Source organism: Accipiter gentilis, chromosome 14 (assembly GCF_929443795.1).
Source record: "Accipiter gentilis chromosome 14, bAccGen1.1, whole genome shotgun sequence".
NCBI lineage: Eukaryota > Metazoa > Chordata > Aves > Accipitriformes > Accipitridae > Astur > Astur gentilis.
The window spans coordinates 22,596,325-22,619,799 of record NC_064893.1 but is presented as its reverse complement, the minus strand read 5'-3'; the positions used below and the strand labels follow the sequence as shown (position 1 = coordinate 22,619,799).

General features: G+C 58.7%; 1 long non-coding RNA gene across 1 annotated transcript; it reads right to left on the bottom strand.

The window, feature by feature from the left end:
• Positions 1 to 3,267: 3,267 nt before the first annotated feature.
• LOC126045847 (uncharacterized) lies at positions 3,268 to 4,264 on the bottom strand. Its single transcript, XR_007508156.1, has 2 exons — positions 3,961 to 4,264; positions 3,268 to 3,848 (listed from the first exon to the last, which is right to left on the bottom strand). It is a non-coding gene; the product is annotated as an uncharacterized LOC126045847 (long non-coding RNA).
• Between the last annotated feature and the right edge of the window lie 19,211 nt (positions 4,265 to 23,475).

Here is a 23,475-nt window from a genome sequence, read left to right as displayed (position 1 = left end):
CACCCCCGGCCCTATTGCGCCCCGCGGCATCCCGCACCCCTGGACCCCACAGCATCGCATCCCCTCGGGCCCCTCTGCCAGTACCCACAGCTGCCCACCCCCCGCACCCCACATCCAAGGACCCTGCACGCATGGGCCCCGCGGCACCCCTTCACCAACCCCAAAGCGGGCTGTGCCGGGAGCGTGTAGGACACGCACACCTGTGTCCCACAGCCCAGCCTCTCCGCTTCCAACGCACCCAGAGGTGTCATGCAAGCCTGCCACTTGCCACAACTCCCTGCCTCTGTGGTCCTGTTTCTTGCCAGGGTCCTCAAAATCCTGCAGTCCTGCCCCTTTCCAGGATCCCAAGCTCCTGCACCCCGCCCTTCCCACCAGCCCTGCCCCTGCAACCACAGTGCCATCGGCCAGGCTCGCCTCTGCTGGCTGGGCAGCCCATGCCGGCAGCCGCCCTCCAACCCACGCATGCCCATAGCCCCTCAGGCAAGGCCAAAAGCCCCCCACACCCTCTGTGCCGCAGGCTGCACTGCCTGCCTACTCCGCGCGTCAGCCCGAGTAGGGAACAGTGACCGGTGCCCGCTGCCGGCAGCAGCAGCAATCCGGGCAGGGCAAGGATTGCTTTGCTTTCCGTCTTGTCTCTCTCCGTGCTCCCACGCTTTCCACGCTCCCGATGGCGTGGGGCAGAGCGAAGCGGGACACCAAACAAAGCCCTGAGCGGGTGTAGGTTCGTTCAAAGCCTCCGAGATCTTGCGCTTTACGGCCTGACCCTGGCTCTTAGCCCGGGATTCCCTTTTCTTTTCCTCCGGCAGGAAGGGGAGCAGAAGAGCTCCCGCCTGCTTTGGTGGCATCGCTGCAGGGGTCGGTCACCTCCGAGCTCACTCTGTGCTGGGGACAGCTGTGCTGCTTGCTGGGGACACCGCTCTCCACCAGCCCCAGAACCTCCCTGGTGCCCAGTGCCGTGACCCCCGTGAGTGGGAGGGACCCCCTCTCTACACAGGTACCCCCTGCCCCCGGGGCGGCCGTGCCAGCAGCCCCAGCCGCCTCCAGCCCTGGGAACCCAGAGCAAGCGGCAACTACAGCTCTGCAGATGCCACCTGTGCCCAAAGCAAAGAAAGGCAAAGAGAGCTGGCGTCTGAAAGACCTAAGTAAAACTCTTTATTCACAAAACAGCGGCTCGCTACAACAAACTATGAATCTTTCTCTTGCAAGCTGCCCTCCAGCCCCGCCAAGCCCCACATCTCCGTCGGGGAGAGCAGGACTCTGCCGCCGGGGTTAAGCCCTGGCTGGGGCTGGGGGCCGGGCACTACCCGGTGAGGCTTGGGTTGCCCGGCCCAAAGAAAGCGCAGGGCAGCGCGGTGGTGGCGGTTGTGCCGCCGGGACAAGGGGAGCAGGCGCCGAGTCCCTGCAGCGGGGCCCCCCAGCCCCAGCCCCAGCCCCAGCCCGGCGGCAGGCAGCCCACGGTGACTGCGGGCAGTGGGTGGGGAGCAGGTGCCTGTCCTGCTGCTGGTGGGTCCGTCGCTGCCTCCCACTCCATCTCCTCCTCCGTCTCTGCCTCCGCTTCCACGCTGCTGGCAGCCGGCTCCAGAGCCTCCAGCGCGAGGCGGAAAAGCCTAAGGCAAAAGCCAAGCAGAACAGTGCGTTGGTCCTGCCCTGGCCAGCCGAGCGGACCTGTGGGACGGGGCTCTCGGCACCCCTGCCCCCTCTCACCGCCTGGGGAGAGCCGTGGGGCGATGGGGCCCCCGGGCACGTCCCCAGCGGGAGCTGGCTGGAGGCTGGGCAGCTCCTTCGCCACCAGCACCCACCAGCACTGACGGGCCAGCGCCTGCAGCCGGACCATCCTGCGCTTCACGCCCTTCAGCAGCTTGGGAAGCGGCAACGTCCTCCGGATCTGCCGGAGCAGAGAGGGCAGGGGTGAGCGGCCCTGCTCCCTGCTCCCTGCTCCCTGCTCCCTGCCCCGCGGGGCCCCGGGCACAGAGCCCGGCCCCGCCAGGCGCAGACCCCAGCCCCGTGCCTGCCTCGGCACCCAGAAGCTCCTTACTCTGCGCAGGTGGCTTTTCGGCTCCGTGCCGCTCCATTGGCAGGGCTGAGCTCCCTTGGCTCCAGCCTGGAAAGGGGCAGAGGAGGCACCGGCTCAGGCTCCGGGCAGGACCTGGCTGCTCCTGGCCAGCATCTCTCCCTCCGGCAGGAGCCCAGGGTGCTCGCTCGGGCTTCCCCTGCTGACATGTCCCCCCAGGCAGGGATGCTCGATGATTTCAGCTGGGGACGAGCAGCCCAGAAGGACTTCTCCCAGCCCTTGGCCTTGCAGGGATGGGTGGCAAGGGCAAGCCAAGCTCCCGGCCCCCCGAGCTTCCCACAGCGGGGCCCCCAGCCCACGCCACCCCCGCAGTGCCTGCTCCAGCCTGCCCAGGCAGTGCGGGGCTGCCCGCCTCTGCGGAGCGGGGCTGTACCTCCAGCGGCACAAGCGTCCTCTTCCTCCAAGCCTTCACCGTGCCACCGAGATGGCAGCACCAAGATGGGGAGTGAGGCGCTGGGAGAGGCGAGAAGGGCTGACTCATGACGCCGAGGCACCGGGAGCACAGGAGACAGGCTGGGCTGGGAGCAGGGCAGAAGGGCTGCGTCGGGAGCAGGGGAGAAGAAGGTCGTCTGCCTTGTGCTCGTCGCCGGGCGCTGGCAGTTGCAGCTGGAACACGGGCCGTGACATCACACCTCTGTGACACGGGAGCTCCGGTGCCGGCTGCGCAGCGGGGGACTGGGGACAAGCCCTTGAGGGGCTGCAGCCTCACGGGGAACGCCGGGGACTTTTTGTGTTGCCCCCCGAGATGAACGAAGCACGCTTTTGCGCTTCGGTAGAACCTAAAACGAAGGAACGCCGCGCTGGGCAGAGTCCTGCTGCCGCCAGCGGTTCTCCAAGGAGTCTGCAGAGATGCGTCACGAGGAGATCCCTCGTAGCCACTTGCCCCAGCACCCAGCCCTGAGCAGTCGCACGGGGCACCTCAGCCCGGCTGGGGGTCCATCCCCCAGCCCAGCTCCGCTGCCCAAAGGCGGCCCCTGAGCGCTCCCATCCCGGGATGGCTGCAGGACAACGCCGTGGCTGCTTCTGCTCTCCTCCCCAAGGGCAACCCCCTTCCCTCGCGGGGAGTCCTGCTGGTCCTGGCCTCCCTGCCGCCAGCCAGCTCAAGCCCTTTGTCACGACCCAGACTGGACAGACCGGGGAGTCGTGTTTAATTTGAAATTCCCTCGGGCTAAATTACGGTGAAACGACACCAAACGATCAGTTAAAGATTTTATTCATGACAGAAGCAAACTGAACTGGGGAGGCGTGGTAGTAGGTGGCAAGGTTTCTCACAACAGCAATTGGCATGAGACTACTTCTGTAAACCGGGTAACCCAGGGTAACCATGCACATCGATTCAGGGAATAAGGAGATCCCTCCCGTTGAGCCACGAGGTTCAGAGCAGACCCCCTTGCTTTCTAGACTCCCTCCTCAGAGAAGGGCCCAGGAATGACTGGATCCACTCTTAGTCTCAGACTTGGTCAACGGTTTATGTCTCAAAACGGATGAGGTGTAGGGATTGTGGAAAAGGAAAGGGAGAAGAAGACAGAGAGATGGAGAAAGGAAGAGTGAGCGATTTCACCGGCCCTGGGTCCAGCATTGGTTCAGTCAGCCGAGGGGTCCAGCTCCAGCGGGTTTGCGCGACCGGGGCTTTAGTTTGCGTCCTTTTATCATCCTTGCCCCTCCTTCGGGCGGGCACCCGAACTCGTGGGGCTCATGAGCAGTTTGTGAGCCTTTGGGCTCGGGCGTCCTTTGTGGAGTAACTTCTCCTTCCCTGCAGACGTGGCCATTGTTTGACCTTTGCATCAGAAGAGCTTATCAGAACAGGGAGCTGGGCACCCTCCAGCACCACCAGCACGCCCTCCCGCTCCTGCCTGAGCTGCTGATGTCTGAGCGGATGGGTTACCCACCTTGGTTCCTTGCTCTGCAGGGTTTGTCTTTAAGCTGAACTCGCCCCACCGCAATGTTGGAGACGTTAACTCTTTCAGTCTCTCACACCCTTCTGCAGCTGCGCCGTCTTGTCCTCCATGCCAGGTCATTCCTCGCTCACAAATGCCCACCGCTGAGATTCGGTTGCAATCTGAATTGCCCCTTCAGGGATCAGCCTGGGAGGGTGACGCAGCTCGAGGCTCAGCTGGGAGTGGGGTTCCCCCTCCGGAGCCCAGCACCCAGCCCTGCAGTCCCGAGGGGGCAGCTCTGGCTTCCCCTTCTCCCGAGCTCCCGGCACCCCTCTGTGCCTGGCCGGGCCCAGGGAGGGGGGCAGAGGGCAGCCCAGGACACCGGGGTCTGCAGAGGGGACCTGCCAGCCCGCCATCCGCTCCCCACCAGCTCGTCTTGAGGGCAGCGCAGCTGGACCCAGCAGGTCTCACCTGCAGACGGGCCGGGGCGTAGGGCCAGCTCCATGGGCTGGGGACCATCTCCTTGGCTCTTTCGTTGTCCCAATGGCAGCCCGCAAGCCCGCTTTGATAGCATATTTCCATACATTCTGTATGGTATGTCTAAATATTTTGATGGGTTTAATATTTGGTACTGTCCTGGTTTCAGCTGGGATAGAGTTAACTGTCTTCCTAGTAGCTGGTACAGTGCTGTGTTTTGAGTTCAGTATGCGAAGAATGTTGATAACACTGATGTTGTCAGTTGTTGCTCAGTAGTGTTTAGACTAAAGTCAAGGATTTTTCAGCTTCTCATGCCCAGCCAGGGCACAAGCAGTTGGCACAGGACACAACCAGGGCACCTGACCCAAACTGGCCAACGGTGTATTCCATACCATGGGACGTCCCACCTAGTTTAGGAACTGGGAAGGGGGGGCGGGGAATCGCCGCTCGGGGACTGGCGGGGTGTCGGTCGGCGGGTGGTGAGCAATTGCCCTGCGCATCATTTGTACATTCCAATCCTTTTATTACTACTGTTGTCGTTTTATTAGTGTTATCATTATCATTATTAGTTTCTTCTTTTCTGTTCTATTAAACCGTTCTTATCTCAACCCAGGAGTTTTACTTCTTTTTTCCCGATTTTCTCCCCCATCCCACTGGATGGGGGGGAGTGAGTGAGCGGCTGCGTGGTGCTTAGTTGCTGGCTGGGGTTAAACCACGACAGGTACCAGCCGTGGAAACTGGTTTGCTGGTAGGTGACTGTAAAAGTGAGATTTTGTAAATAATTATTAGAAATCTTATACCAACACTATGATTGAAACAAGAGACAAAAGTATAGCCAAGCAATTAACCAGCAGAGGTAGTTACTCCTAAGTTTTGCAGTTCTTTGCTCTTAGGACTAGATGTTCCTGTACGCTAGATGAGAACAATGTTGAAACTGACCACATGGGATTGGAGCTGCGTTAAGCTTCAAGATCAGAGAACAAGGACAAGAATAAAGACTTCATGGACAGCCAACAAGAACTTCCAATGGGTCGGTGGTCGCAAAAGCAGCCCTTCGACTCAAATGGATCCTTCATTGCGCATGATCGGATGTAGGTAGTACTGCGATAATCAGTTGCAATTATTTTTATGTATATGTATACTAATCTGATTAATATGCAATTAGTTATTCTATGTAACCTGTTAGTGCTAAAGCTGTGGTATGCACGCTAGGTGGAACTATCCCCCGTGCACCCAGAGCCGCAATAAAGAATGCCTGCTTTCTAAAACTCCAAAACGAGTCTTAGAGAGTTTCTTCAACCGGCTTTTCGGTATCACTTGAGCGCTGCCGATGTCCTCCGGCACGGTGTCCTGGTTTTGGCTGGGAGACAGTTCTCTTCCTAGTGGCTGGTACAGCATTATGCTTTGGATTGAGGACGAGAAGAACGCTGATAACACGCTGATGTTTTCAGCTGTTGCTAAGTAGTGTTTTGAGCAAGTCGAGGGCTTTTCAGCTTCCCGCGCCCAGCCGGCAGGAAGGCTGGAGGGGCACAAGGAGCTGGGAGGGGACAGAGCCAGGGCAGCTGACCCCAACCGGCCAAAGGGGTATTCCATAGCACATGATGTCATGCCCGGTATATAAACTGGGGGGGAGCGGGGCTGGGGGGTGGATCTCTGCTCAGGGACTCACTGGGCATCTGTCGGCAAGTGGTGAGCCATTGCCTTGTGCATCGCTTTTTTTGTAGACTCCAATTCCTTTATCAGTAGTAGTGTCACGTTATCGTTGTTAATATTATCATTATTGTTGTGAGAGACCGAAGGAGTTAATGCCTCAGACGTCGTGGTGGGGCAAGTTCTGCTTAAGGACTAACTCTGCACAGCAGCAAACCCCGCCTAGCAGGGAACTGAAAGGAACAGGAAAACACACCTGGTTAATTTGTGGCTCAGAGGCCGGTACCGTCGGTGGAATTTGGGCTTTTTTGATCATGGGGAGGTTTACACAGCACCGGGCTTGCTAGCGACAGATGGTATCCAGCGAGCCCAAAGGAGTAAGAGAATCCTCGCTCGGGAGATGGTGGGGCTCATAGAGAGGGCTTTAAACTAGGTTTGAAGGGGGTAAGGGATAAAACTAGGTGCACCAGGGATGAGCCTGGGGGCAGCGTGCCAGTGTTAGGGCTGGATTGGATAGGCCAGCTCAAATGCACCTATGCCAACGCACGCAGCATGGGCAATAAACGGGAGGAGCTGGAAGCCGTCGTGCAGTGGGATAGATATGATTTAGTGGCCATCGCGGAAACATGGTGGGACGGCTCCCATGACTGGAGTGCTGCAATGGATGCCTATAAGCTCTTGGGAAGGGACAGGCAAGGTAGAAGAGGTGGTGGGGTGGCTCTCTATGTTAGGGAGTGTTTGGACTGTACAGAGCTACACGATTGTGAGGACCAGGTGGAGTGCTTCTGGGTGAGGATGAGAGGGAAGGCCGATAAGGCAGATATCGTGCTGGGAGTCTGTTATAGACCGCCCGACCGGGTTGAGGAGACGGATGAATCGTTCTACAAGCGGCTGGCAGTAGTCTCAGAATCGCTTGCCCTTGTTCTTGTGAGGGACTTCAACTTTCCGGATGTGTGCTGGAAATACGACACAGCAGAGAGTAAACAATCTCGGAGGTTCCTGGAGTGTGTGGAAGATGATAACTTCCTGACACAGCTGGTAGGCGAGCCAACCAGGGGAGGAGCCTTGCTACATCTACTGTTTACAAACAAGGAAGGACTGATGGGAGGTGTGATGGTCGGAGGCCGTCTTGGGCTTAGCGACCGTGAAATGACAGCATTCTCAATTTGGGGTGAGGCAAGGAAGGCGGTTAGCAAAACCACCGCTATGGACTTCCGGAGGGCAAACTTTGGCCTCTTCGGGGCACTGGTTGAGAGAGTCCCTTGGGAGACAGTCCCGAAGGGCAAAGGACTCAGGAGGGATGGACGTCCTTTAAGAAGGAAATCTTAACGGCTCAAGACCAGGCTATTCCCACGTGCCGCAAGTCAAACCACCGAGGAAAACAAGCAGCCTGGCTGAACGGGGAGCTTTTGCTAGGAGCCAGGAAAAAAAGGAGAGTTTATCATCTGTGGAAGAACGGGCAGGCAACTTGGGAGGAGTCCAGGGATCTTGTTAGATCATACAGAAAGAAAATTAGAAAGGCAAAAGCTCAGCTAGAACTAAATCTGGCCACTATTGTAAGGGACAAGAAAAAATGTTTTTACAAATATGTTAACAGTAAACGGAATCCCAAGGAGAATATCTGTCCTTTAATGGATACAGAAGGGAACGCTGCCACCAGAGGTGAGGAAAAGGCTGAGGTATGTAATGCCTTCTTTGCCTCAGTCTTTAAAAGGGAGAGCAGTTATCCTCAGGGTACTCCGCCCCCTGAGCTGGAAGGCGAGGATGAAGAGCAGAATATACCCCCTTAATCCAGGAGGAAATAGTTAGGGACCTGCTACGCCATCTGGACACTCACAAATCTATGGGACCTGATGGGATCCATCCAAGAGTACCGAGGGAACTGGCGGAGGTCCTTGCCAAGCCACTCTCTGTCATCTATCAGCGATCCTGGTCAACGGGGGAGGTCCCAGAGGACTGGAGGCTTGCCAGCGTGACTCCCATTTATAAGAAGGGTCGGAGGCAGGATCCGGGGAACTACAGGCCTGTCAGCCTGACCTCGGTTCCGGGGAAGATTATGGAACGGTTTGTCTTGAGAGCGCTCACCTGGCAAGCCCAGGACAAGAAGGGGATCGGGCCCAGTCAGCATGGGTTTACGAAAGGCAGGTCCTGCTCGACCAGCCTGATCTCCTTCTGTGACCAGGTGACCCGCCTAGTGGATGAGGGAAAGGCTGTGGATGTTGTCTACCTCGACTTCAGCAAGGCCTTTGACACTGTCTCTCATGGCACACTCCTTGAGAAGCTGGCGTCTCGTGGCCTGGATAAGTGCACCCTTCACTGGGTGAAAAGCTGGCTGGCTGGCCGGGCCCAGAGGGTTGTGGTGAATGGGGTGAAATCCAGCTGGCGGCCGGTCACAAGTGACGATCCTCAGGGCTCGGTGTTAGGCCCCGTTCTGTTTAATACCTTTATCGATGATTTGGACGAGGGGATCGAGGGCACCCTCAGCAAGTTTGCAGGCGACACCAAGTTGGGAGGCAGGGTCGATCTGCTTGAGGGTAGCGAGGCCCTACAGAGAGATCTGGACAGGCTGGATCGGTGGGCTGAGGCCGATCGTATGAGGTTCAACAAGGCCAAGTGCCGGGTCCTGCACTTGGGTCACGGCAACCCCGTGCAGCGCTACAGGCTTGGGGAAGAGTGGCCGGAAAGCTGCCCGGCAGAGAAAGACCTGGGGGTGCTGGTCGGCAGCCGGCTGAATATGAGCCAGCAGTGTGCCCAGGTGGCCAAGAAGGCCAACGGCATCCTGGCCTGCATCAGAAATGGTGTGGCCAGCAGGAGCAGGGAGGTGGTTGTTCCCCTGTACTGGGCACTGGTGAGGCCGCACCTCGAGTCCTGTGTTCAGGTTTGGGCCCCTCACTACAGGAAAGACATGGAGGTGCTGGAGCGTGTTCAGAGAAGGGCAAACGAGTTGGTGAGGGGCCTGGAGCACGAGTCTTATGAGGAGCGGCTGAGGGAACTGGGGCTGTTGAGTCTGGAGAAAAGGAGGCTGAGGGGAGACCTTATCGCTCCCTACAACTACCTGAAGGGGGGTTGTAGTGAGGTGGGTGTTGGTCTCTTCTGTCAGGTGGCTGGAGATAGGACGAGAGGAAATGGCCTCAAGTTGAGGCAAGGGAGATTCAGGTTAGATATGAGGAAAAAATTTTTTACTGAGGGGGCTGTCAAACGTTGGCATGGGCTGCCCAGGGAAGTGGTTGAGTCACCATCCCTGAAGATATTCAAAAAGCGAGCGGACAGGGTACTTCAGGGCATGGTTTAGGGGGCATGGCTGATGGTTGGACTCGATGATCTTGAAGGTCTTTTCCAACCTAAATGATTCTATGATTCTCTACTATCAATAAGCACAAAACCAAGGATCTGTGACGGTAACTTTATCATCTGAAAAGGTGAAAAATAGTCTGGAAAAAGGGGAAAAACATCCCGAGATAAAACCAGTGCTTGCACCTTGATTTTGCTCAAGTATGGCTGGGCTTCTCCTGGCCAAGGCACTGCCATGACATCAGCGCTCTGCTCAGCTTTAGGAAAGGCTTCCTTAGTGTTGCAGAAGTCCGGGCATAGCAGAATTACCAAACCCACCTCGGCTCACGACAGCCAACGGTCCTCGCTGTCTAAGCCCTTCTCTCCATGCCCAGGTGTGGACACATATTTAGCTAACGGTCACAAGAGCATTCCACACGCCTTTAGAAGGCCTTGAACAGAATAAACAAGAAGACAAAAAAAGAAAGATGCCAATTAGAAGAACACAGGTGCGCATTCCACGATAAAGGGAACTTGGCACAAAGAACCTCAATTCGGCAGTTTATCTTGACCAATTAGACTGAGACAAGTTTCGCATGTTTTAGTAAGCATAACCAATTATGTCTTATGTTTATGCGCGTGTACAGTGTTGATATAACCAATCATTAAGTGTAACTAGGCGCGTGGACAGCGCGTGAAGAACGTGTGTAACCAATCGTAAAATGGCTAAACGCGTGTACGGATGTAAACAATGTATAAAATGATGTCTGATGCTCTAGTAAAGGGTCTTCAACTATGATCATATTGATCTGTCGTTGAGTCCATGATTATGCTCTCGCACCCAGGCCTGTGTGGGTAAAGGCAATGACATGCTGGCTGCTATAATGTGCTGTGGTTAGCAGTGGCACTGGCAAGGTTGTGACCAATATATCCTTCTGTTTTGGCGGTTTTCCCAGCTCCGAGTTGGCGTTCTGTTCTAGACTGTCCTCATTCTGTTCTAGACAGGGGAGAGTGGCGCTCGATGTTCTCTCTGCTGATCAGCTTTGTCTCAGCCTACCATTTTCTATCTTAATGTAGAGGGAAAAGACACCTTTAGGGAGAGAGAGAGAGACGGAGTCACTTGCCCGGACCAAAATTACATCGGTGATTATCAACGGAAAGGTGTCTGCAGGGAAAAGGGGGAGGTCTCCCGCAGGTGACACGGAAGAATAGCAGCTCCTGGAGCGAACCCAGCCGCTATCAGAAAGGAACAAGCAGGGATTTAAAGTATTGATGAGTAACCACAACTCCAGCTAAACTCGGTGGGAAGTGGCAGCTACTCTTTCCCCCGAGCCCACAAAGGGCTGCAGTGACACGGGGCCAGGGGCCATGCTGCGGGGCCCTGCAGCGCAGGGTTTCCCCGTTCCCTACGGCTTGAATTTGCCTGTAGCCCGCAAATGGTTTTTAGCAATAGCTTTCTCGAAAGGCCCATCCTCGCCCCGGGTCCGTGCTGTTCCCCCCTGCAGGGACCCAAGGTGAAGTGTTGCCTGAGGGACAGCCGGGTTACGTGATGATGTCACAATGTTCGGTTCTGATGTTCCATTCTGATGTTGCGGCTCCAGCGTCCCTCCCTGGGCCAGTTGCTCCCAGCTTTCACAGGAGGAAGACCTGGAGAGACCAGTCTGTCCATCCAGGGAATCCTGCTGCGATGAGGAGGCTGAGAGTGCTTGAAGGTGAGGGGCTGGCAGGGGGCTAAAGCACGCTGGAGGCAGGACCCATCGCGGTCGTCCGCGGTGGACCGAGTCCCCTCGAGGTTTGAGCATCTCCAAGGACGGAGAGCCCACCGGTGGCCTCGCTGGCCTCTCGTGACTCTTGCTGCAAATGTCCGCCCTGGATGTCTAATGGGGATTGACCTCCAGCTTGTCTCCATCCACGCCATCGCCGGGCCCCTCCAAAAGCTGTTGGATTCTTCCCTTCCAGGTTGCTGCCCGTGTGTAGGTCCCCCGTCAAGACCTACGCATCCCGGGGGCAGAAGTAGGGCGATGGGTTCCGTCCCTGCGGCTGGCCCCACCGTTGCTGCCGTTGCGACTTCTCTGTTGGAGCGTCTACAAGACAACGAGGTGAGACGAGGGCATTCCACTGTGCTGCCAGAGGCTTGAGGGCTTCCCCCCCCCAGCCCTGCCTTCCCTGCCCAGGAGAGGGCAAGTGCCGCACGTCCCGTGTCCGAACGTTCCCTCTGGCGCTGGGCTGTGTCCACAGGAGTGGTGGGTTTGGGGAGGACCTGGCCTGGCGTCGGTATGACCTCGGGTCGGTGGCTGGTGCTCGGACACCGTCTGCAGGGCAGCTGCTCCCTCCGCTCCTTTCTGCTGCAGACACGAGCTGGGGGCACGAGGCGATGGTGCCGTTCGCAGGCTCTCTGGAGAGCAAGGGCTGGCAGCTCGCAGCTCCCCGGGAACGAGGGCAAAGTAAGTCCTAATTTCTCCCTTCCGTGGTCTGTCCTCAGGGTGACCGAGTGCAGAATTACCGCCAGCTGGAGAGCGCCTTGCAGGGAGGTGACGGCCGTTTGCCGAGCGGTCTCTTGAACCGCCTGATAGCTGAAGCGTCTGGTGACATAAGAGCCGCCCAGGTGAGCTTGTTCTCTTTGAAGACGGACGTTCCCCAATGCCCCTGTGAGAGCTCCTTCTCCTGGGGGGCCCTCCCCGTAGAGGAGGGACCGTATCCAGTTCCGCGCTAGGGTGCGTATAGAGCCAGCGAGCCCCTCTGTGCGAGGCGACTGATGAGCCATGCTTGGAGGATGGAGCTGGGACACACAGGCTCCCAATTCCAGCTGCTGGCAAGCCTTGGCTTAGGGAGAGGCTCTGGGGACTCGTTCTTGTGGGGCACTCGGTGAGGGCCTGTCGAGAGCTCCGGAGAGGGGCGGACGTGGTCTGCCTGGGGAGAGTTGTGTTCAAGTCTCTGTTGCCCGTCCTGCTCGCCTTCCCCGGGGCACAAGAAGCGGCAGATGCCTGGCCTAGGGTGCAGACGTCCCCATGGGGTCTTGCTGGGGAGACGGGACTGTCTCTCGGCTAGCCCTGAGGTCATTGCTGGCCAGTTTATCCCCATCCAAGCGCCTCAGCCTTTTTCCCGCGCAGCGTTTCACCTATGGTGCTTTTTTAGGGTGTGACCGATGACGTGAGGACAGCCGCTAGTGACATCCTGGTGGCGCTGGCTGGCTCCCACTTCCATTTCGTCATGTCCGAGCTCCAGGGACACCTGAAAGCCATGGGGGGAACCTCCGAGGAATTTGTCTTTGTCACCCTGGGCAAACTGGCCAGCAGCTACGGTATGGAACCCTGGCCTCCTGCTTTGAGGGATGGTCCGTGATAACCGGGAGAGGGCATCCTTCCTCTCCCAGATGCTCTGTCCCGAACTGGAGGGCTATGGGCTTGCGGCGCCTCCTTGCCAGGCTCCATTGCCAGGGCTGGGGCTGAGCGGGAGCTCTGCCTCACAGCCTCAGTCGTGGTGCTCTGAGGGCAGGAACGTGTCAGGGACTAAACCTTCAGGGGCTCTGCCCCACACCATCGTCACCATGCCCGCCAAAGCCCTTCCCTGCTCCCTCTCAGGAAAGCAGGAGCCCTCCCCATTGTCGGGGGCCTCCCCCATCCCTCAGATATCACTCATGTCCGCCTGGCCCTGCAGCACGTCCCCCCCATCCCAACACTCCTGGCCCTTCTGCTGGGCAGTGCCGTTGAGGGCTGGACCCCAGCCCCCCCCCACGGCTCTGGCTGACTGCGTCCATGCTCTATCCCTCTGCCCTGCCCTCTCTGCAGCCCTGCGATGCATCCCTTTTGCTGGAATGACGCTGCTCGCCCTCCGCGCTGTCCTGAGCCGAGTGGGGAGCGGACGGGTCCGGCGTGCCGTCTGTGGTGGTGAGTGTCGGACTCTCAGCTGTGGCCCTGAAGGCAGGGGAAGGGTACGGGCTGGCTCGCTCCGGTCTCAGTGCGTCCGAGCCCGACCTCGCTATTTCGGCAATGCCAAACTGTCGTGAACGTGTAGGAACGGTGGGTGAAGTGTCAGAGGTTTCTGGTGGGCAGGACATGGAGACGCTGGGTACCTGCACAGAGGAACTCAGCAGAGTTCAAGAGCTCAACAGAGGGTGCCTTTGGGCTGCCTGGTCCTGAGCCTTTCGACTGGCTTCACGTGCCGGTGCTGGAGGGCAAATGTTTAGGCAGGGAAGGGCGAGAGGTGCAGCGGGTATAGGCTGGAGGGGAACAGGCACGTGAGGAGGAGAAGCTGTGGTGGGGAGGAGAAGAGAAAGAGCGCAGACACCTCGAGCACACGGTTTGCGCGCCTGAATCCAGATGTGGCCTCAAGCCAAAAGCTGGCAAGCTGGGGGCTGTGCTGAAAGCAGGCTTGGGTGAGAGTGCGAGGTACCCTTCCCGCCACAGGCGCCCACGTGCCCCTTTTTCCCTTCTTTTGGTGCAGTTCTGGAGCAATGGTCGGAAGGGGTGAAGACTTACTTCTGCTCCTGGGACAAATGTCCCTTCCCTCGCGTCGGGGAAGCGCAGCTCTGCAAACACGTTTACCCCCTCTATTGCTACGTGGTGCAAAACTGGCTGGGCTGCGAGGAGGAAGAGGTGAGGGCAGCTGCCTTTCCAGCCCAGGGACTGAGAAAGCCCCCCGCCCAGGCCAGGAGTCTGCCAGTACCACGCCCAGGGCTGGTAGTATTTGGCTGACAAGAAGCAGCCAAATCCTGGGACCTGTTAGCAGCGGGGCGCTGGGTGCCAGCACGGGGAATTGCTTTTCGTCCTCCGGAGCGAGCCCTTCTTCTGCGGGATACCTCTCTCTGGGAGGGGTGGGACTCGTGGGCAGGGGTTGCTGATCGCTCGGCAGATCTTCAGCCCTCCCTTCCCTCTCCAGGACAAGCAAGCTGTCCTCGGGGCGGTGGCTGCCATGACTGGCGTCCTCCTGCGCGAGGAGCAGCACCGGGAATACGCCTGGGATCAGCTCCTCCTGTACCAAGACACTTTCTGGGCGACCAAGGTCAGGCGTGGCCGTGGGGTCTGTGCCAGTACCACAAGGTGTCGGGGAGATGCTGGGTGCCAGAGGAGCTAGGGAGCCTTTACTGAAGGAACAGGGAGAGCCAAGGAGCCCTGAGGCTTCTTTCAGGCAAGAGAAGAGCAACCCAGGAGGGAGCCAAGAGGCACTGGGGCTTCTCTCCTGTGGAGGGGATGCTCTGCCATCTCCCTGGGGCTCTGGTGTGCCTGAGGAGCTCTGCCCTGGTGCCCAGGGCCATGTCCAGCCCTGTCAGACACGGGGAGAGGTCTCACGGGTGGGAAGCCATGGCAGGTGATGAGAGCAGTTCTGGATTTCCTCAAGGAGCTGCTCAGCGCCAGCGCCCGCGGCCGTTCAGCATGGGATATACATGTGCTGCCTGTCTGCTCTGGCCCCACAAAACACGACCAGCCCCGCCAGTAGAAGCGTGCAAGTGTTTCTACGCAGGTCTGGCAGCAGAGCCTGTCCCCCGCAAAAAGCCTGTCCCCACCACCCACTTTGTGTGTGTCTCTTGAACTTGCAGGACGAGACAATGGAGGAGTCCTGGGACTCCACGGCATCCCAAGTGTTTCTCGGTCTGGTGCAGTTGAGGTAAGGTCCACGGCCCAGACCCTCGGACTCACTCTGTTTCCCCACCCGGAGCCCTGTGACCTTAACCGTAGTTCTGGGAGTAGCAGGGTCTGCGGGGTGGGACGGCGTTTCCCGTTTCTGATGTCTCTCCATGAGGACAAACCCAGTTGTCATTTGAGCCGCTCTGGAGACAGCTAGTGAGTCCCCGTGTTGTTTTTCTCTTCCTTTTTTTTCTCTGGCCAGGAGGCTGAAGCCATCTTTGAGCAGGAAGAAAAGTTGCAGCCTGCTGGCTGAGTGCTGCCACACCATCTTGTCCTTTCCGTCCAAGGAGGAGATGGAAGGGAGAGAGAAGATAGTGAGGCAAACTCGGAACATACAGGTACCCGCCATCCTGACGCTGCCCGCCTCTTGGCCAGGATTCCCCCTCAGCGTGCCCTGGCAGCCCCCCGTGATGCCAAACCTCAGTCCTCCTTTTCTTGCTTTCAGACCCTGCACACGCTGTGCTTGGAAGGTCTGGGCCGGATTTTAGCAGTCCTTCTCGAGGCGGAGGTGACCTCTACCTCCTTCGAGGATGTGGTCCATGTGAGCAGCCGTGGGGTGATGGGGAAAGAGTCGCTGCGAAGCTGGGGCGGAGATTTGGGGGGGCTTAGAGAGCGGGGCTGCGAAGGCAGCACTGCCAGTGCTCGGTGGGTCTGGGGGCCCTGCCGAGCCGCAGGGCAGGCCGTCGAGGAAGGGTCCAGAGGAGGGAGACAGAGGGATGTCGGGGAGAGAAAGATGCCCGTTGTGAGACAGGATAACCCCCTGTGCCAGGTCCTGCAGTGCTGGCTCACCTCGGCCAAAGCGTGGGAGCGGGAGAGGGCCTTGCAGGTCTGCGCCCAGCTGCTGGGTGACTGCGAGGAGCGATTCGAGGTCGCGGTGAGTAGGGAGCTCCTGTGTGCCCCGTGCCTCTCCCAGAAGGGAGCCCTGCTTGGCTGGGTGCTGGGTTTCAGGTCTTGCGGAGTGGCAGGGCGGCACCTCTGCCCTCTCCTCTGCCCGATCCCTGCTCCGGGCAGCATGGCCGGGAGAGGTGAGCGGGCACCGGGTCTCCCTGTGACCCTTTGGCCACCTCTTGCCCCTGCAGAGAGGATGCGCTTGCAAGCAGTTTGGCTTCTTGGTGGGGCTGCTGGCACCTCTGACTACCGAATCCCTGGCCACGTCCCGCCGCTGGGCAGGGGTCTGCCTGGGTCACCTTCTGCAAATGCAAGGTGAGGACAGAGGGGGCTTGCCAGGCTTGGTCAGGAAAATCTGCCCAGGACCAGAGGGGAAATCAGTTAGCTGCCCAGAGTTTTGGAGCAGGGACTTCAGCTGCTGGCCCAGAGCGTGAGGTTGGGGAGGGAGTTCTGGTTAAACCCCCTCTCCAGCCAGCCAAGAAATGCTCTCCGCAAGGGAGGAAGGTTGTAGACGGGGTGTTCTGTGCCCATACTAAATCACTGTCCCCAAAAAGAAACTGGTTGGAAGTGAGTTCTTGCCTGTGCTTCAGGGAGCAGCATCCCTCTGTGCTGAGGGCGTTTCCTCCCTCCCAGAGCCATCCCTGTCACATCCCGCTGCACCGAATTCCTGGCCTTTGCTGCCCCAACCCCGGGTCCTCCTTTTTCGATAGCTGGGGCTGATGGTTGGGTTCCTGTAAATGTGACTCTCCTTTTTACCTGGTGCTTCTCCCAGCCGAGACCAGGAAGGTGGCACCCGAGGCGGGTGACATTGCGTGCCTGCGTAATGGGCTGGACACCACCGACGACGTGCCTCTGCTTGAGACCTCTTACAAAATAGCAAAGGTAACCGGCCCCGGTACGGGGCTTGGCGACTGGGCTCCTGCACATGCCCCTGCTCCCTCCAGGCTCCCACGCCATTTCCAGAGGGAGCTGTCATGCCAGCGCCTCCATTGTTGGCAAGTGGCAGGAGGTTCCGAGACGTGCCTGGCCTTCAGGCACGCTGTCAAAGGAGCGGATACCACGTCGTGTGTGTTTGTGTGTGTGTGTGTGCACGAGAGAGTGCTGTTGTCGGAAGACGAGCTTTGCAGATAAGCAAACGTGAGGGGAGGCACTTCTAAATCTCTTGGCTCCATAAAACTTCAATGGCAGGAGTGTACTGTGATTGCCCCTTCCATGACAGGCGACCCGCTGAACTTAAGAGTCCCTTCAAGGCTCCTTCCCGTTCTGCAGAGATGCAGAGTTGTGACCGGGTCTCTCCTCTTTCTGATTTCACTCCAGACTGTCTTCAAGTATTTCCCCCCAGCACAGGCCGCCGACTTCATGAGTACCATCACAGAAAGCCTGAAGTGTACCAGAGACGAGCGTGGATGGGCGGCTGAGATGTGGATGATAAACTTTCTGGAAAAATGTGGACAGCGAATATATCAGGAGGTAAGAGGGACATTTTTTGCAGCTTGGCTTTGACTTTTCTCTGTTGGCTGTTGCACTACACCTCGCGCAGTTGACACAAGCTAAAGAAACGCAGCCTGTGTGCCGAGACGAAGGGTGTCACCGGTCCGAGCTGCGTGTTAGCACCTCCTGCCACATTCTGCTCTGTGGAGCGGGGGGGCTTGGGCACGGGCAGTCCAAAGTCTCCTGCTGGAGCAGGTCCTTGCCGTGAGACAGTTACCCCTGGGATGCACCGACCTTCCCGTTCCTGTCCTTTCACTGTGAGGCTTCTTTATGGGCTTGGAGCGTGGTTTTGGTTTTGATCTTGCATTGCCACAGCCGGGTGGGTGGTCAGGGTTACCCAGGCTGTTCGGTGAGAAACTTGTCCATCTCTTGGGCGTACGCAAAGTGCTCAGCCCCTGGCACCGCTGGGCCCAGGCAAGTGCAGCAACCGAGGGCACGTGCGTGTTTGCGTGCCAAGGGCACGCTCGCCTCGACCTGTGAGCCAGGGCTTGGGCAGAGCGGCACGGTGAAGTTTAGGAAGTTTAGGACTAGACCCTGACAGCGTGTCAAGGGAGCAGGCATTGCTCGTGAACTAACTGACCGTGTTTGTGTTCTGTAGAAGTACGGGGAAAGGACGCGTTGTGGCATTCTTTCTCGTCTTCTTCCTTTCAGGTGCCAGAAGTCCTGCACGTCCTTTACAGCCGCATGCAGACCGTGAAAAAGGACACCCACAGGCGCCTCCTGCTCCACTCAGTGTATATCCTGGCCTGCTTTCACCACGAGCCTGTGGTCGAGAGCCTCCTCCAGAAACGTCTGCCCATGGACAGGTCCGTGCACTCCCATCTTGCCCCTCTGTGATTAAACGTGGCTTGCCTGTGTTAAGAGGAACCCAAAGAAGAACAAGGTCGCTCGTCTCCCAAAAGGTCTGAGCATTGCAAGGCCATGTGCTCCCATCTCCGGAAAAAAACAGGCCTCATAAGCCCCACTGCTGACATGGAGAGAGTTTGGGCTCTGGTGAGGGCACCGCAGGTACCAAGGGTAGGAGCTCAAGGGTGAATGTCTCTTGCCCTGCAGGGACACGATGGAGCTGTGGAGGATCCTGGGGAGAAGCAGCCTTGGGGTTCAGGTCCTGAAGTACTTAACACAGAAGTTGGAGGCAGCGGGAGAGAACAGCCCTGGGCCCCACTCCTCCGCTCACGAACCGGACCACAGCCAGGCTGCTCTGGAGCCCCTCATGGTATGCTCGATGGCAGAGGCGTTCCTGCAGCTTCGTGTCTGCTTTCTAGCAAACGCCTGGGGAGACTGCACAGGGGTAACGTGCTGGGGCATCTCAGCACTGGGGCTGTGAGGGGCCGGGACACATTTTTCTGGTCCTGGACCGCAAGGCTGTCCCTGGCATGAGACCTGCAGGCAGCAAAAGCTCCCCAAGGGAGGCAGCGGGAGTGCACTGGTGGGCAAAGCCCTTGTTTAATGGGCGTTTCTTGGCCGAATTTCCCTGCAGCTCCCCTGTGCCATCTCCGAGGTGGTGTTCGTGCTGCCAGCCAAGGAACGGGTCCAGCGCCTGCTTCCCCGTCTCCTTCCTGGCCTCCTGGGTGAGATCAGCAAGGCGCTGGGTGAGGTGATGCTGCCTGCCCCTCTCAGATACCAGAGAGGGCTCTTCTTCAGTGCATCAAGGAGGGAAGACAAGCCACGCAGGTAAGGAGCAGGAGGGGCAGAGAAGTTGGGGAGCTTTACTTCCGCAGCCAGCTGTGTTCATTTGTGGCGCTGAGGGAGCGCTTGGGCCTGCCCTGTTTCCTACGCGTGGCAGCAGGTTGCCAGGGCTGGCTCGGCTTCTCTTCTTTCCTGGAGAAATGTTCGTTCCCAGAGAGGAAGGAGTCACGGGGTTGGCATCACCGGCTGCTCTCGTCCTGCCTGGTGTGCAACCCCGGTGGCAGGGCGTCCTTCTTGTCCCTCCGCGGACTGGGGAGAGACCCTGCGTGGGAATGGTCCGGCCGAGCACCCTGCGGATGGGGGAGACCCTTTCCAGCTCTGGCCATGGCCATCTGTGGTTTGGCGTGGTGGAGACTTAGCTCCTGTAATCTGTGGCCTGGCAGCGTGTGGCCGCAGGGCTTGGCTGCAGCAGTGGTGTTCCTGCCTTTACAATTTCTAGGCGGACGGAGCCGTTGTGTCGCGTCCTCGTAGCGCCAGGCTCTGCCCCTGCTCCTGGTCCTCAAGGGTTGGGGGAACCTGGGGCTGTCTCATAAAATGCTGGTGAGAAGAGCCCTTAGGGAGCACCTTGGGCATCTGGCTTCGAGGGAGCACGGGGACCCTGGGTTTCCTCCTGCTGTCAGTGGCCTGAGGCATGGCAAAGGATGAAAATGTCCATTTTCATGGGCGTGGAGTTTGGGATGAGTGAACCAACACCTCCCGAGGCAGCGGAGCCTTTTAGCTCTGCTACAGAGAAATCTTCCCTGGACGTGCTGCGACCTGAGATGTCTTTGGGCTTTCTTTTTCCCAGCCCTTACTGTGAGGCTCTAGAGCTGGTGCTGAGCAGATGCATGGAGAAGAGATGGCTGCTGCTGCTATGGAGGCAGGGAGCGTGGGCATCCCTCAGAAAGCCACAGGCTCACGCTGATGGCGTGTGTCTCCTGACGAGGTGAGATCCTCTTCTTGCGTCTCACCTTCTTGTGGGTGGCTGTGCCCGGGGAAATGGCTGCCAGGGCCATTCCCATGTGTGCAGGGAGCTGGGGAAGTTTTGGGTGGTGGCCGGCATCCTTGCCTCGTGACCGTGAGTTGCCTTCTCTGTGTGCAGTGTCCTGCTTCGCAACCAGCTGGTCACAAGAGGTGTGATATGGGCCCTCTCCCAGTGGCTGAACTCCCCCTCGGAAAACCTGCAGCTCACAGCGACAGCTTTCTTTGCTGAGGTGAGGCAACAGGAGGGGAAGGAAGGGTGCAGAGGGCTTCTCTGAGAAAACTGCTGCTTGGGACGCCTCTTTCTGAAGGAAGAAGGTGCCAGAAGAGAGCGTCACCCTCCAAGGGACCCAACGGATCCTCGTTTCTACGAAGCCCGTTCGCGTGGTGTGCCTCGACTTAGGTGGCACTCACGGGCATATTGCTTTATTGCAGCTGGTGAAGGATCCGCCAGTCATGGAGAAGAAGTCCCTGGAAAGGGTCCTAGGTGTCTTGGTGGAGAAATCCCAGCACGGAATCGGCGCCGTGCGGCAGATGGCAGTGAGAGGCCTGGGCAACGCCGTCAGGGGAGCACCCAAGGAGGTGAGACCAACTTTTGCCCTTTCTGACTGCAGCCCCTCACTGGCAAGAGCCTGGTGAAGAGCGGCAAGGGGCTTCGGCAGCTTGGGCAGGCTAGTAAAGGCAAACGGGGCTCTTTCCTGAGACCACACTCCTTCGCCTGATGTCAACAGGGTGGCAAGGGGGAAACCTGGTGCCAAACGAGGCTTCCTGGGCTGAGATGGCCTCTGAGCAGGTTTCTAGCAACTTCAGCCCTTGGCAGCTGAAGGGATCCTGACCAAAGCCCATTGCCCGCCAAGGAGTTTAGAGAGCCACCTAACAGTTAACCTGAGGAGGCCCAAGCCTGTGCTGCTCCGTGCACATCCCGTCCCTTGGCCTCAGGAGGAGCTTAGCGAGCTCGCTGCGACCGAGGAGCCTGCGGGCAGCTCCCCCATGCACCAGCGACTATGCCGCCTGCATGGCCTCGTAGGAAAATCCTGTAACAGGCCTCAAATGGCCAAAATGGCCTTACCCTTCCCATAGGCGGTGTCTGCACAGCACCCTGCATCGGGATTGGAGGTGCATTCGGTGCTGTTTTGCAGGGTTCCTAGCATAGGAAGGGACTATCTATATTAGTCTGTCTTTCTAGCGCTAGCTCTGATAAACAGCATGTTAAGAGGTATTTCACAGAGTCTGAGTGCCTTTCTGAGGGGATCATGACGGGACAGCACCTCGCGGTGCAAAACATCAGCCATGGTAAAGAGAAGCCATTCGGGTCAGGACTAGCGAGAAGCTTGCGGGTGTCTTTGGCTTTGCAGGTGCAGAAGCACAAGGCGGCCATCCTGGAGGTGCTGCAGAGGGGCCTGGAGAACACCACGTGCCCTGTGGTGGCTGCCGAGAGCATGCTGGCGCTGGCGGAGGTGGTGAGGAAGCTGAAGGCAGAGGGCTTGGGGTCTGCCTTCAAAGATATTGCCAGGTCCACCAAGATGTTCTTTGAGGCGGTGAGTGAAATAACTTTCTCCTGCTTGTCTGAGAGGTAGTGGGGTGGGCTGGGACCTCCCCATGCTGCAGGGAGGGTCTCTGCTGGCGGAATGTCTGTTTTGAGCCTTTTTCCCCACTGTTGCGCGGGTAGGGTGGGTTGTGCTGCCAAGTGCCCGTGTTTCCTTCCCCCAGGACAACAGGGTCTCTCCCGTGCCCCTGTGGTTTCTCGGGCTTTAGACAGCCCCCCTGCCAGAAAGGATGCTCCCGTGCTCCGAGACTCCCCGTAGATTGGGAGTCACACTCGGACTCACGACCTATGTGGCAGGGAAGGAATCTGGATGAGGCAACCTTCTTTCCAAACCTGGGTCCCGAAACATAGTTTTCCAAAGAACTGTATTCAAGCACACTGACTTACTGATCAGTGATTCTTGTTTCGGTTCTTTACATACTGGCTTCTTGAGGGTGGGAATGAGCGGATGACAGCTATTTCTTGGGCTGACATCCTCCACGGGCAGCGCGCGATTGTTGACGTGGTAGGAGGTGCCCTCGTTACCCAGCTGAAAGATTAGGTCTGTGAATTGCAGGAGCCCGATGTCCTTCGCTTCTCAGCCTTCAGCCTCTACGCTGCCCTGGCCGCCGCCGCCTCCGCCTCCGGGAAAAGGTCCTTCTTCACCAGAGAAGTGTGGGAAACCTGGGTCAGCCTTCTCTTGCACCTCCGGGATCCCGTCCCTGAAGTTGCCAATGTAAGAGCCCCCAGCTCTTATTTGCAAAACTGTCAAAAGCCACAGAAAGCTGCCTGGTGAACTGCTGCAGGCAGCGCCCTCCCCGCCTGGAGACTGCACCTGGGGCAGCCCCCTCTGCTAGGGAGAGCTCAGCAGAGCTCGGCTGGATGAGCTTCCTGGGAAGGACCCCGGCCACTCCAACGGGGGAGGAACAACGTGGCACGACTCTCTTTTTTCAGGTGTGCAGGACCGCCCTGTACCTCTGCGCTGCGTTCCTGGGGCCGGAGCGGGTGCAGGAGACCGTCGTCACCTCCATCGGGCTGCGCGCAACCCAGCTGCAGTACGAGGTTGGCCATTGCCTGGTGAGTGAGCTGTGTCCCGGGGGGGAGACGTCGCAGCCGCAGGGCTGTTCCCCCGAAACGAGAAGGGAGCGTGAGGTGACACGCCAAGGGTGGGCAGGATGGGAGCCGGGCGGGATGGGAGCCGGGCAGCTGGTGCTGAGACACGGCCTGCCCTCCTGGCTACCTGCTCGCTCTTTCTCCTTCCCTCGTGGCTGAGCCAGCTCGACCGGCCGTGGGTCAGCGGAGCGACCTTTTTGGCCAGCGAAGAAATCGTGCCTCTTTGCTTCCCCCAAGGTCAGAGATGCCCCTGCTATGTTGGAGAGGCTCCACGGCATCGCCAGGAGCCGCCGCCTGGAGAACGGCCAAGCGCTGCACTCCGCCGCCAGCGCAGTCCTAGGTGAGAGTCAGGGCTGGAGCCCGAAGCTGCGCTCCCCACAGAGACAGCCGCAGGGGACTGCGCTCTCCCCGTCCGCCCAGGGAGACCAGGGCCAGCCTTGGCAGGGCAGCCGCAGCAGGGTTCGCTCAGGGCTTGGCACGAGCGGAGGAGAAGGCGACAGCGTGCAAGAGCCGTCGCTGGTGGGGTGGCCGGGCCCCGCACGACGCGATGCTCGGCTCTGCCTGCTGCTACGTCCCGACTGTAAAGTTCTGATCTTTCCAGCCTTCCCCTCCAGCTCGCCGAGCATGTCCCAGGCGTAGGGGAGGGCCGCGAGAGAGGGCTGGAGGGCAACGCTCTGACATTTGCCTCTTTGCCTTAGGAGACATCCTGGAAAAAACAAGAGGCCTTGGCGGCTCTTGGCAGCAGCAGCAGCAGGAATGAGGCTCCTCTCTTCAGGTAGGTTTGAGCGGAGCTGAGCTCTGGCTCTGCAGGTCAGGGAGGAGGTCAGAGGCTTGGCAGCC